The following is a 12,016-nucleotide window of genomic DNA, read 5'->3' as shown; positions in this document are numbered from 1 at the left end:
CTACATAAGCTGTATTCTAAAGCATAATCATTTCCCCTCTTTTCTTTCACTTCCTTCTTCTCGTTCTTTTTTTTTTCTAAAAATACTTTAGTAATTTTAATCTTGTAGTAATTGATCAAACTATTTGCTTGCAAAAGTATCTGGCCAATTTTTTCTTTGTGGAAAGTAAACAGCAGTCAGCTAGCTGTGTATCAGTTTATCTTAGTTCTCAAAAGGACTCAATGAGAAGATGTAAACAATTATGACAAAACCAAGACCCAAACCACAAAAGACTTTAAGTAATTATGTGTATATAATTCCATATAACAAACCTAATAAGTGATAGTCTGGAAGCAAAAGAGAACAAACATTTGTTGATTTCTTGCCCAAGTATTAGGTGTTTACAAAATGTATTGTTTACAATGGAGACTTTGAAATTTCAAATTTGTTTAGATTAGTTGGAGGAGGGAGGAAAGTATTGACAGAAACACTATTTCTGTCTAGCTTTAAAAAGGGGATTTAAGCATTATGGGGGTACTTTGATTTAGTTTTTGTTTTGTTTCGAGTTTTTTGGAGACAGGGTCTTGTTCTCTTGCCCAGGCTTGAGTTCTGTGGCACAATCATGGTTCACTGCAGCCTCAACCCCTTGGGCCCAAGTGATCCTCCCACCCTAGCCTCCCAAGTAGCTGGGACTCTTGGTACACGTTACTATGCCCCACTATTTTTTAAATTTTTTGTGTAGATGGGGTTTCGCCATGTTGCCCAGGACCTTAGTTTATTTGATTGCATAGTTTATTTAGCACAGGAGGGGATATGATAGGAGAGCTCTTCCTTCCACAGATAAAAATGTTCTCTTCCTTGCTTATAGACATTTTACTTTAGTCTCTATGAGATTGTGTGAATTTTTCTGTGGTCGTAGGCTAAATTTTAACACTACATAAACTATGTTTCTGGTTATAGAATGCAGATGCATTCTACAGTGCACCAATGTATTTGTTTATAGTTGGTTTTATTATTTATTATTTATTCATATGTGTATATTTAAACATTCCTGACTTGGTTCCTGACACCAAGAATACATATATTTTCTTGGAAATACTATGGAATATAAATGAATATTAACGTCACACTGTGTTGATCAGGGGAATTTGATAGAAATGGAAGGGGAAACTTTTCTTAATAAGTCCTAAAGCCAAGAATAAATTTTTATATATTTTTTCTGCTTCGTAACTATGGAAAATTATTGCAACCAAACTGTTGAAACCATTTTTAAAATTAAAAGAATTGTTGTTTTAGGACAGATTTTTAAGAGAATACTTTATTTTGGGGTGGGGGGGTCTTTTGCCATTATTGTTGCTGTGCTGGAGGAATGGTGCTTATGCTTTTGGTAGCATAGCTAGTGGTCTGACATGAAAAACGCTTAAAACTTACCGTATATTGGGTCTTTAACTGTTATTTTATGTTAAAATCTTACTTATTAGTGTATATATATATGTGAATACATACATATGCAAACTACATTTTCTTATTTTTAAATTATCTTAAGATACATGAAGGATTTAACATGTTCATGACACATTGTGACATGGAAATGTACTTAGGACTTAATCTAAATTGACAAAAAAGCAAGATGCAGGACTGAATTTGTAATATATTCAATTTAAAAAATTTCTGGCCAGGCGCAGTGACTCACACCTGTAATCCCAATACTTTGGGAGGCTGAGGCAGGTGGATCACCTGAGGTGAGGAGTTCAAGACCAACCTGGCCAACATGGTGAAGCCTCATCTTTATTAAAAATACAAAAAGTAGCTGGGTGTGGTGGCACACACCTGTAGTCCCATCTACTCAGGAGGCTGAGGCAGGAGAATCGCTTGAACCTGGGAGGCAGAGGTTGCAGTGAGCCGAGATCGCACCACTGCACTCCAGCCTCGGCGACAGACACTCCATCTAAAAAGAGAAAAAAAGTTCTGAAGTGAACATGTGTATTACTTTTAAAGTAAACTTTTGTGAAGTATGTGACATGCTCCTCTGGTGAACACATCTGTGTAACCGGTGCCAGATTTAAAAAAAGAACATTGCCGGTGTTCTTTCCAAGGAGACCTCCTGCCTCCTTCACTTAGCCACTGTTTGGGCTTCTCACACCATTGATAAGTTTTGACTGTTTTGAGACTGTACATAAATGGAATTACACAGCACTGCTTTCCTGTGTCTGGTTTCTTCTGCACATTGTTTGAGATTCGTACATATTTTATGTGATTGTGGTTTATTATTATTGCTGTGTAATATTCCATTGTGTGATTATATCATAATTCATTCTATGTTTATGGGTAGTTCTCAGTTTGGACTTAAATCATTTGTTACTTTTATCTTTAAAAATGGATTTTAAAAACCAGAAATATCAACTAAATCTAGTTTTCAAGTGAAGTTTCTTTAAATTTGCAGATGTACTATGCTAATTAGTCTGCAAATTTGCTACTTTGATTTTTCTTTCAGTCCTGATTTATCAGGAGTCTACAGATTTGGGGATGTCTGATCATGTTATTATGTTCAACCTGTTTTTCTTCAAGCAGAAGTACTTTGGTTTATCTTGTTAAGAGATTTTCATTCCCTCATACTGGGGTCTTAGTCAGTTTACAATAGAGACAGCCAGTTTACTCCTCTCTTTCCAGCCTCCAACTCTTGAAACCTTCCAAGAAACATATCCAGAGGTCACATACTGGGCAACTGAAGGCTCATGTGAAAAAGCCTTAGAGTCACAAAAACCTTGCACCTCAGTCATTAATGTAATTTGGGGCAAGTTTTATGTAGCACACTAATGCCTTAGAATATTTTTTTTTCAGTTTTAATGTGATATAATTACTTCCACTCCTCTTCCCACATCCCAGTCTCTCTGAGTTGCTCCCTAAAGGATGCTGCTGCAAGAAATGAGTGAATGAATGAAGATATTGAGAATTAAAGTACCGCTGTTAATGAGAGCGTGGGTGGTATGGTTTGGATTGCTTGAGGCCAGGAGATTGAAACTAGCCTGGGCAACATAGTGAGACAAACCTTTTCTTAAAACAAAACAAAACACACACACACACACACACACACACACACACACACACACACACACTAAGTGAGGTGGTGTGTGCTTGTGGTCCTAGCTACTTAGAAGGCTGAAATGGGAGGATTGTGCCCAGGTGACAGAGCGAGACCCAGTCTCTATTAAAAAAAATTTAAATATAGCACATAAATGATCAATAAATGGTTGATGAATGAATTAATGAGAAAAGTGTTTTTTTGGAAAAAAAGTTTTATGAGGAGAGAAAACATTGCATATGTAAGACGTTATCTTGAATTCTATTGTGGACTCTCCCTCAAGTGTGAAGCCTTGAATGATGGAAATATCCTCATGAGATTCTGAAAGAAGAGGAAACAAATTTTGCCCTTAAATAGGTGTCAGTATAGCTGCACTCATTTGCACATTTCTAGTTCTGCCTCTGACTGGAGATCAATTGTGATGACTTTGAATTTGTAGACCATCTGCCTGACAGTGCACTTAAAATTGCAACTGATCTTTATAAGCTGAGTATAACTTATTGTAACAAACAGCAAATTAAGTGAGTATACACTGGAGAGAGTTAGGTTCATACTTCCTTGATGACTGTGAGTTATTCTTTATTTGGACACCTGGTATTAAACTCTTATTGGTTATTAATATTTGGGACAGGTTAATGAAGACAATATTTTACAGAATTTAGCAGTTCTCAATATAATAGATTGAATACAACAACTTTTTGTGTGTTTATAATTTTGTTACTTACTATTTACCATAGGTGGTTTGAAATATATATGGCAAAACATTCTTTAGAGCTTTGATTGCAATAATTATTGTATAACCAACACATCTTAAGCATTATATAGTTAAGAAGGGACTTGAATTTTATCTTAACACAATAGCATTGACAACCTACTCACAAAATTAGTAGTCATGGGAGAAAATAGGTATAGGAAGAGTAAGTCACTGAAATTGAGAAAATTAAAATTATAGACATTAAATTACAGACAATAAAAATTATAAAAGCACTAAATAGATAAACGGATTTTTTAATATCATGTTAAGCATTTAAATTGCCTTTACAAAATATTCTTCACAGTCCTTGGAGAAATTGCTGCTGTATGTGTGATTAATATGTAAACAACATTTTGATTGTTAAAATATTTTTTGCATTCCTTTCAAATTTGTATTTAAGGTTAGCAGCGCCTCAAGCACTGCCTGAGTAGGAAAGTGATAAACTGACACCACACTGTAGAGGAGGAAGAAAAACATCTCACCCACAGCAGACAGCAGGAGCTAATGGTTTTCACCTGTTGCTGATCTGATTGCTCATGGTGCTATAATGTAATCAGTTCTGTGTGATTCATTTGTTTTTCTGTTGGAATGCATTGTATTCCCTTCTTACTTTTAAGCCCCAGTACTTCTGATTTTTGCCTTTCTTAAAAGGCAATTTCTAATATTGTATTTCTTTTAAAGCCAATAAGTAATTGTGAAAGACAAACTCAGAGCCTATTGAATTTCAACAAAAGTTAAGTATTTTGTAGGACATATAACAAGAGTGTTCTTTAATTAAAATACTGAGTCATATGAAAATTTGTCCAACATTTGGTAAATGGCCTTAGTTGAATCGTTGATATCCTAAAATAGTAAAAAATTAGTACCTTTTATCTCTAGCCTACCGGGTACAGATTTTGCTTTCAGATACTATCATCACATCATCACACACAGGTTGAAAAGGACGTTTTCTCACCTGTCAAGGCATGACTTTCAGTGAAATGTATTTAGCTGTCAGAGGTCTGCAAGCAGTCCATCAGTTGAGACATGATGCTGTTTTGACTGATATTGGCGACATTTTAAAAGCTACACAAAAATTCATAATTATAAAGATGTTCACTGTTTCACTAAAGATTGTGTAATGCATTGCGTATTAATTAATAAGATGTTCTCTTATGAATACTGTCCCTAAAATGTACTTAATGTTACTTTCCATTAACATGCATAAAGTTTTAACCATTTATTCATGCCATTAGAAAAACAGACCTTTCCTTTCTTTTCGGTATGTGCCTTTTACTTTTTTACTCATTGTAGAATCATGAACAAACATGGAAAAACACACTTTGTTAATTCTTTGTGTTGTTTTTGAAAACTTCGTTCATATATGAAAACTTCTAATTTACCTTGCTTTGTGAAGGAGAAGACTCAGTTACATATGAGCCCTGTTTTGAGTAATGTATTACTATTAGTATTACAGTACAAAAGATTTATAATCAGAATCCCCTTTCCCTTGAAGTGGAATTATTGTCTATGGCCATTAGTTCTTAGGGTGATATACTATCTTAAATGCTATCCTGTGCCTTTCCATTTTTGTCATGCTACTTCCTTCGCCTTACATCCCTGCCCACCTCCACTTTCTGCTGTTAAGAATAGTCCATAGGCTAAAGCTTATTGCCAGGGTTACCACCTAGAACAGGGAGGCTTAACTGAATTAGAAAGTAGATTTTTTTCTTTTTCGAAGCTCAAAGATAGACAATAGGCAGACATTCAAGTGGTTAAAGGATTTTCTAAGAACTTCCAAAGCTGGGTTTTTACCTAACAAAAAGCATATTTGGAGGATTATTTTATGTCATAATCATAGTAAGAATAATAATTCTATACACCATTGACTGGTCAGTCCATCCCTTTTAGGTTTGGGGAATTGAGGTACATAGATTCAGAGTGGGTGAGGCTAGGGTAAGAATGATACCTGGGCCCTGAGGAGGGAATAAGTTCCCTTTACCTTAGAGGTGCAACAGAATAGAACTTTCAGAAAAACCAAAGAGTAATCCCTAAAACTGCAAGCTGTTGCTAGGGTTTCTCTGGGTATAGCCTGCAAAACCCACAGACCTTTTGGAAAGTCTTGTTTGGAGCAAAGTGCCATCTCTGTCATAGCACAGTAGTAATGGATAAAGGATGAAGTACAAAGCCAAAGGGCAGTTTTTACAGGGTTCTGCACACTCCAGGGTAATACAGAGAAAGCAACCAAGAGTTTTGACTATCCCCTGACCCACCCTCCCAACCCCCCCGCAAGAGCTGACAGTACTGAGTGGGCTGCAAGACTGAAATTGGCTTGGTTTCAAGAGGGAAGAGGAGGCAGCTGTATGCAGATTTCTTGTGAACAGAGAGATTGGGCATCTCTGCAACTACTGGCACAGCTTGCATGCTGACCAAGTGGATGCAGTGAAAACAAAACCTGATGCTGAGAAGTGAAGCTCATGAAAGGCCATCCTGGAAGGACAGTAAAAGAAGTCATGCTTCCTCTTATACCCAAATGTCAACTTGGTAAGATGGTAGGAGATAACCGTAGGGAGGAGTAGACATTTTTATGGACTAAATAGCCAAAAGAAAGTGTTTTAAATGAGAAGATACTGAGATGCCTTTTTAAATGGCAAGGTTGATTTTTTCCTGTGATGATTTGAAATAGCGACTTGTAACTAGAAAGAAATCAGTTTAGAAAATAGTTACTTTTTTTGTTTATGTTTCATGCCCTGGATTGTGGCTGACCAGTTTATACCTACTGTGCTGGAAAAGTTTAAATTATAAATTACTGTCACAATCTCCATAGATACTAAAATCTCTGATCTATAAAACCTGTATTGCATGAGCAATACTGTCATTCCTCCTTTTTCTATAGCAGTTGTTAAAGGAGAAAAAATATCATACTACGATTCACGTGTATTTACTGACCTTATAAAGCAGTGTATGCAGTTTGTACATACCTCTCTCTAAATGCATTGAGGAAAATTATATCTCTTATGTAAATCATCTAAGACTTTCTGAATTTTGTTAGATCCTGCCATTTCTTATTTTGTTTTACACAGGAGGCTGCCAGCTATCAACTGACTGAATTGATTACTTCATTAAAGCTGGAAATACAGATGTGATGAGTTTTGCAATTAATTGTATAGAAAGCTGGGCTTCAAAAAGAAGGGGGTGCACTGAGTAGCAGAGAAGACCTGATGCTCAGTTAAACCTAAACTGCTACTGGTGCAGAAAGTCAGACAAGTAGTCTGGACCTTACTCAGGGCCAGGGGAAAGCAGCAAGTCAGAAACCAGTAAGAGAGTCAGGGAACATTATGGTATATACCCATTGAATTTAGATGATCAAGAGTTTGAGCCAGACAGTAAGCTATAGGGCTACAGGGGAAGAAAGAGTCACAGGTAACAAATCTTTGCTGTGAAATAGACAGAAATATTTCATGATATTAGGAAACGATTCCCAGAGTTGAGCAGAGTAAATCTGCAGTTAGGCAGTGTTAGGTAAGTGAAAGAATCATGTAAGGTTAGGACTAAGGCTTCATCCTGATGTCAGCCTATGGTGGTACATTCTGACACTAACTGCAGACAAATTTCTCACCTTCATATGTTTTCTGAAAACGTATTCCGAATTTACTTTTGTTAATTATCTCATCTCCTCTTATACCCAAGTGCATTCCTTGACTCAGCTTCTCATCTCTGTTTTATGTATCCCTAAAAAGTTTACTCCTCATCAGTGTCCTTTACAGAATAAAATTTTTGCCTGACAGTATTCTCTTTTAGAAAAGCTTCTCATATCAATTCTGAGTAGTTTTAGATAGAAGCACAGAAACACTAAATCTCTGTTGTCAAGGATAAGCTAAATTATGCTGCATAGCAAACAACATCAGAATTTCAGTTATTTAACACAGGTCTCCAACCCCTGGTGCCAGTTCATGGACAGTCTTCTGAAAAACTGGTCCCTGGTGCCAGAAAGGTTGAGGACTTCTGATTTAACCCATCAAAAGTTTATTTCTCCTCACACAGATACACTGTGTAACTGGGTGATTCTCGGGGGTGACTGACTTCATCTTGGTAGTTTAGCAGTCCAGGCTGCTTTGATCTTGGGGCACCATGATTGCTATGGTAGGGAGGGAGATTCTGTAGAGAGTCTCACACTGGCAATTAAATGCTTTGACCTGGCTCAAGTATCATTGTCCAGAAATAGTTTCATGGTCTTACTTAACTGCAAAGAGTGGGGAAATACAACCCTTGCATGGGCCAGAAGGAATGGGATATCAGAATGGATAAATACTAAGTCATTAGCAGTGTATTATTTGGGCAGTGTAAGGTTTTTATGGTGATTATTGATTTCTGAGAAGCAAGAAATTATAATGGTGTTTGTTACCCTTAAGTGCTTTTTTTATCTACTCATTGTCTGATAACCTTTAAAATATTTCCTAAAGGGCAGGTTATTTACTGAATCTTGAGGGTGCTGGTGCCTGGAGATAAGTATATATGTTTGAGTGTGTATATGTGTATATGCATACACATAAATGAGATTATAAGCACATCCAAAGAAATATTTAAGTATTTGATTCTTTTTCAGTTCTTCTTAATATATAGCATAACAGGCAGATTTACGATTTTTTTAAATAATCCTACTGTCTTAAAATGGTATGTGGAATTATATTCCAAAGAGGATTTGAAGACTAGGGGGGCATAGCCTTCCTGTTAAATTCATTAATTCTCTATGAGAGCTCTATATCAGCAACTACTGTTTCCAGAAAACAGTAAATATATTGAATGGAGAGACCGCTAAAAGAACTACAGAAAGCATAGATGTGTCTCTGAGGGGTGATTTGACCCCAGCAACAATATCTGACTCTTAATGATTTATAAACATATGGTGTCTACATTTAGGAAAAAATTCTTCTGAAATTGGTAAATCTTCGACGATGAAAAGAAATCTATTATTATTATTATTTTTATTTTTATTTTTGACACAAGGTGTCACGCTATCACCCAGGCTGGAGTGCACTGGCACAATCACAGCTCACTGCAGCCTCAACCTCGTTGGGGGTGATCCTTCTACCTCAGCCTCCCAGGTAGCTGGGAGGCAGGTGTGCACGACCATACCTGGCTAATTTTTTAATTTTTTTTTATAGAGATGGAGTTTTGCCATTTTGTCTGGGCTGGTCTCGAACTCCTGGGCTCAAGTGATCAGCCTGCCTTGGCCTCCCAAAATGCTGGGATTACAGGCATGAGCCACTGTGCCTGGCCCAGAAATCTATTTTAAAAGGAAGAAGAAAACTGACGGCAGGACCACTTGAAAAAATATTTATATGTACTGTAGTAGCCCTTTGTTGTTCTGTCAGGGTTTTGAATTAGCTATGTTGAATGAGAGCTCTCAATCAGCAACTAGTGATTTCATTTCAACAGAACAAAAACAAACATACTGAACTTAGATTTTAGAAAAATACTTTTGCATATGATGGTTCACAGAACCAATGGTAATGGTTCACAATGATGCTTAAAGGTTCATCAAGCCCTGCCAATAAAATTAGTCTAGGAACATTTAATATATTTGTCACAATAAATGTTCTATATAACAAACCTCTTTAAAGGAAATAGTGGAAATTAGTTTCTAACAGCTACATCAAATATCAATAAGTACCTTTGCAAAAAACTGAGCTGATAGTTGAGACTTTTATTTTAGGATTGAAAAAAAAAATCTGTGAGAATTAATATACTTGCTCTACAACTATAAATTACAAAGTAATTTATTAAATTTTATGGTTAAAACAATTATGCTTTTTATTTTGCTTATAACTTTTATTTAAAAAGTAGCTGTAAGAATAACAGAACTGAAATTAGGTACTTAAATATCTAAATATTCCTTGCTGTGGAAAGCAAAAAAGCTCATATGCTTTAAGTTGTTGTGCCATTGTGGCATGAACTAACATGAGTTGTTGAGTGCTTGCTTATGTCAAGGGATTGTTACCTATTTTTTATGTGTAATATCTCCTTTAGTCCTATTATAACCTTGTCGAAATTAAGATTCACATATATCCAGTAAATTGACCAAGGGTACCTAGCTAAAAGTGTTAGAAACAAAATTTTAATCCACATGTATGGTCTTTTCATTATACTCCGCTGTTTCTGAGAGTTGGAGTGGGAGTGGCAGAGACAAGGGGATGATCATGAAGGAGCCATGGTCTGATCTCATCGCTCTTTTTGACGATTCATCTATTCAACATCATGAATGTTACCTTTTTTCAGATTCTTTGTTTGCTGCTTTTCGTGGACTCTGGACAAATGCCTAGTTTTTTTTTTTTTTTTTTTTCTTTTTTTTCTTGTCTTTGCCTGTGTTTCTTGTACTCTTTCAGGATCATTTTCCTACTCTAATGATGTTGCTAAGGGGAATGGCAGAGTGCTGGTCCTGTCATCTTTATTGCTAACATCTCCTTTGATAAATATGGTTCTGGTAGGTTTTTAGAATGTAGATCAACAAGATAAGAGTTGTACTAGGCCTTCGTAAGCAGTGAGGACTGGAGAGATCCCCTACATTCCTCAGGCCAGATATGAATGGGCTAGTGTTAGCACATAGTACAAATTTCTTTTCTAAACAAAAAGGCTATCTCCTTGTTCCTTCTGTTGGAATTAATGAAAAAGTTGCTTGTGAATAACTTTTTCATGATCTATGTAACTGGTATCTACAGAATTTGGAGACAGCTTTAATGGTAGCATATTTGAAATGGACTTGGATCTATACAATAAACATTTGTAGCGCATTTAGAAACCAACTTAAGATGCAGAACTTTTCTCTTTTTTGCCTTTCTCTGGACATTTCTAATGATATGTCCTTGTCTTCATGTAATTCTTAGCTGAGCATGCAGGTGTTTTTATTTTTATATAATTAATAATTTTATTACTTAAGAAATTATACTTGCACCTTGAGGACACCTTGAAAATTTGGAATTCCAGTGTACTCAGACAGGGGAGATTCATGAAACATAGATAATGGAATGAAATACGAACTGGCTTTCTAAACTCTGACTGTAGGATCACATCCCGGAATTGTTAGGGGTATGGAGAAAAATCTCTGAGCTGCCACCACAAAGCCAGTCCTCTCACTTGATTCCCCAGGAGTGATCTGAGACTCTCTCCAGTGTTCAGGTTAGTGGTTTTACCTGCTGGTTTAATTAGTTTTCCTTGGCAATCTTCACTTCTTCTTTCAGATCAGAAATAGTATCCCCAAATGGAAAGGCCCCATAATAGATGAATTTTTATAAAGGGCCTAAGTATTTGAATATTACTATAAGGCATCATTATTATAGCACAGAGTGACACGATGTTCCAAAGTATTCCCATAGTCATCCAGAAAAGTTTAGCATGTTTATGCTGTATAGTAACAAAAAGAAGTGAATGCTGTAGCTTAGAAAAATTTGTTTTAAAAAAGTCAGTGTTAAGAAAAAAGGGAGTCCCTTCTCCCTATTACCTTCCTTCCTTTGTGTAACAAAGATTAATTTTACTTCTACTGTGTGTGCCAGAACAGTACTGAATGCTGTGGATACAAAGATGAATAAAACATGTTATTTGTCCTCAAAGAGCTTGCTATGTAATTGTTCAAATAGACATAAGAAAATAATTAGAATATGATGAGTATTTTGATGGTAGTGTTCAAAATATTTCTGGAGAGCCTAGAAGAAGAAATAATAATGTAATCTTCCTGAGGTGGTATGAGGGGGTCCTATCAGGACTAGCTTCAGGTTCATGGTCAGTTTTCCAGTTAATACTTCATTTTCCAGTAGTGTCAGATAAATGAGGTACAACTGTATTTTTGATAGATTACCAGTTTGGCATTTATCATCATTCCTCTGGGATTTTAGCCTGTTTTGAATGGAAGGTAGCCTTTGAGAAAGAAAATGAGCCACTTTTGTAAATTTAATATGAAACATTTTGAGCTCCTCAAGAAATTTCTTTATAATTTCTAAATAAATGGGACCTAATTAAACTAAAAAGCTTCTGCACACCAAAAGAAATAATCAGCAGAGTAAACAGACAGCCCACAGAGAGAAAATATTCACACACTATGCATTTGATAAAGGACTAATATCCAGAATCTACAAGGAACTCGAATCAGCAAGAAAAAAAAAATCGTATCAAAAACTGGGCAAAGGACAGGAATTCTTAAAAGAAGTTGTACAGACAGCCAACAAAAA

The 12,016-nt window shown here is 36.0% G+C and overlaps 1 protein-coding gene and 1 long non-coding RNA gene across 2 annotated transcripts in view; both read left to right on the top strand.

The window, feature by feature from the left end:
* UBE2E2 (ubiquitin conjugating enzyme E2 E2) overlaps positions 1-12,016 on the top strand; it is a 386,475-nt gene that overhangs the window by 128,955 nt on the left and 245,504 nt on the right. The gene's annotated exons all lie outside the window — the stretch shown is intronic.
* Positions 1-12,016, top strand: part of LOC135969615 (uncharacterized) — a 126,061-nt gene extending 114,045 nt beyond the window's left edge. The window contains exon 2 of the long non-coding RNA XR_010584911.2: positions 1-12,016. This exon is cut by the window's left edge and continues 18,585 nt beyond it. This is a non-coding gene — a long non-coding RNA (uncharacterized lncRNA).

Source organism: Macaca fascicularis, chromosome 2 (genome assembly GCF_037993035.2).
Source record: "Macaca fascicularis isolate 582-1 chromosome 2, T2T-MFA8v1.1".
Classification (NCBI taxonomy): domain Eukaryota; kingdom Metazoa; phylum Chordata; class Mammalia; order Primates; family Cercopithecidae; genus Macaca; species Macaca fascicularis.
Note: the sequence above shows the minus strand (reverse complement) of the source record. Positions and strands in the feature narration are given on the sequence as shown.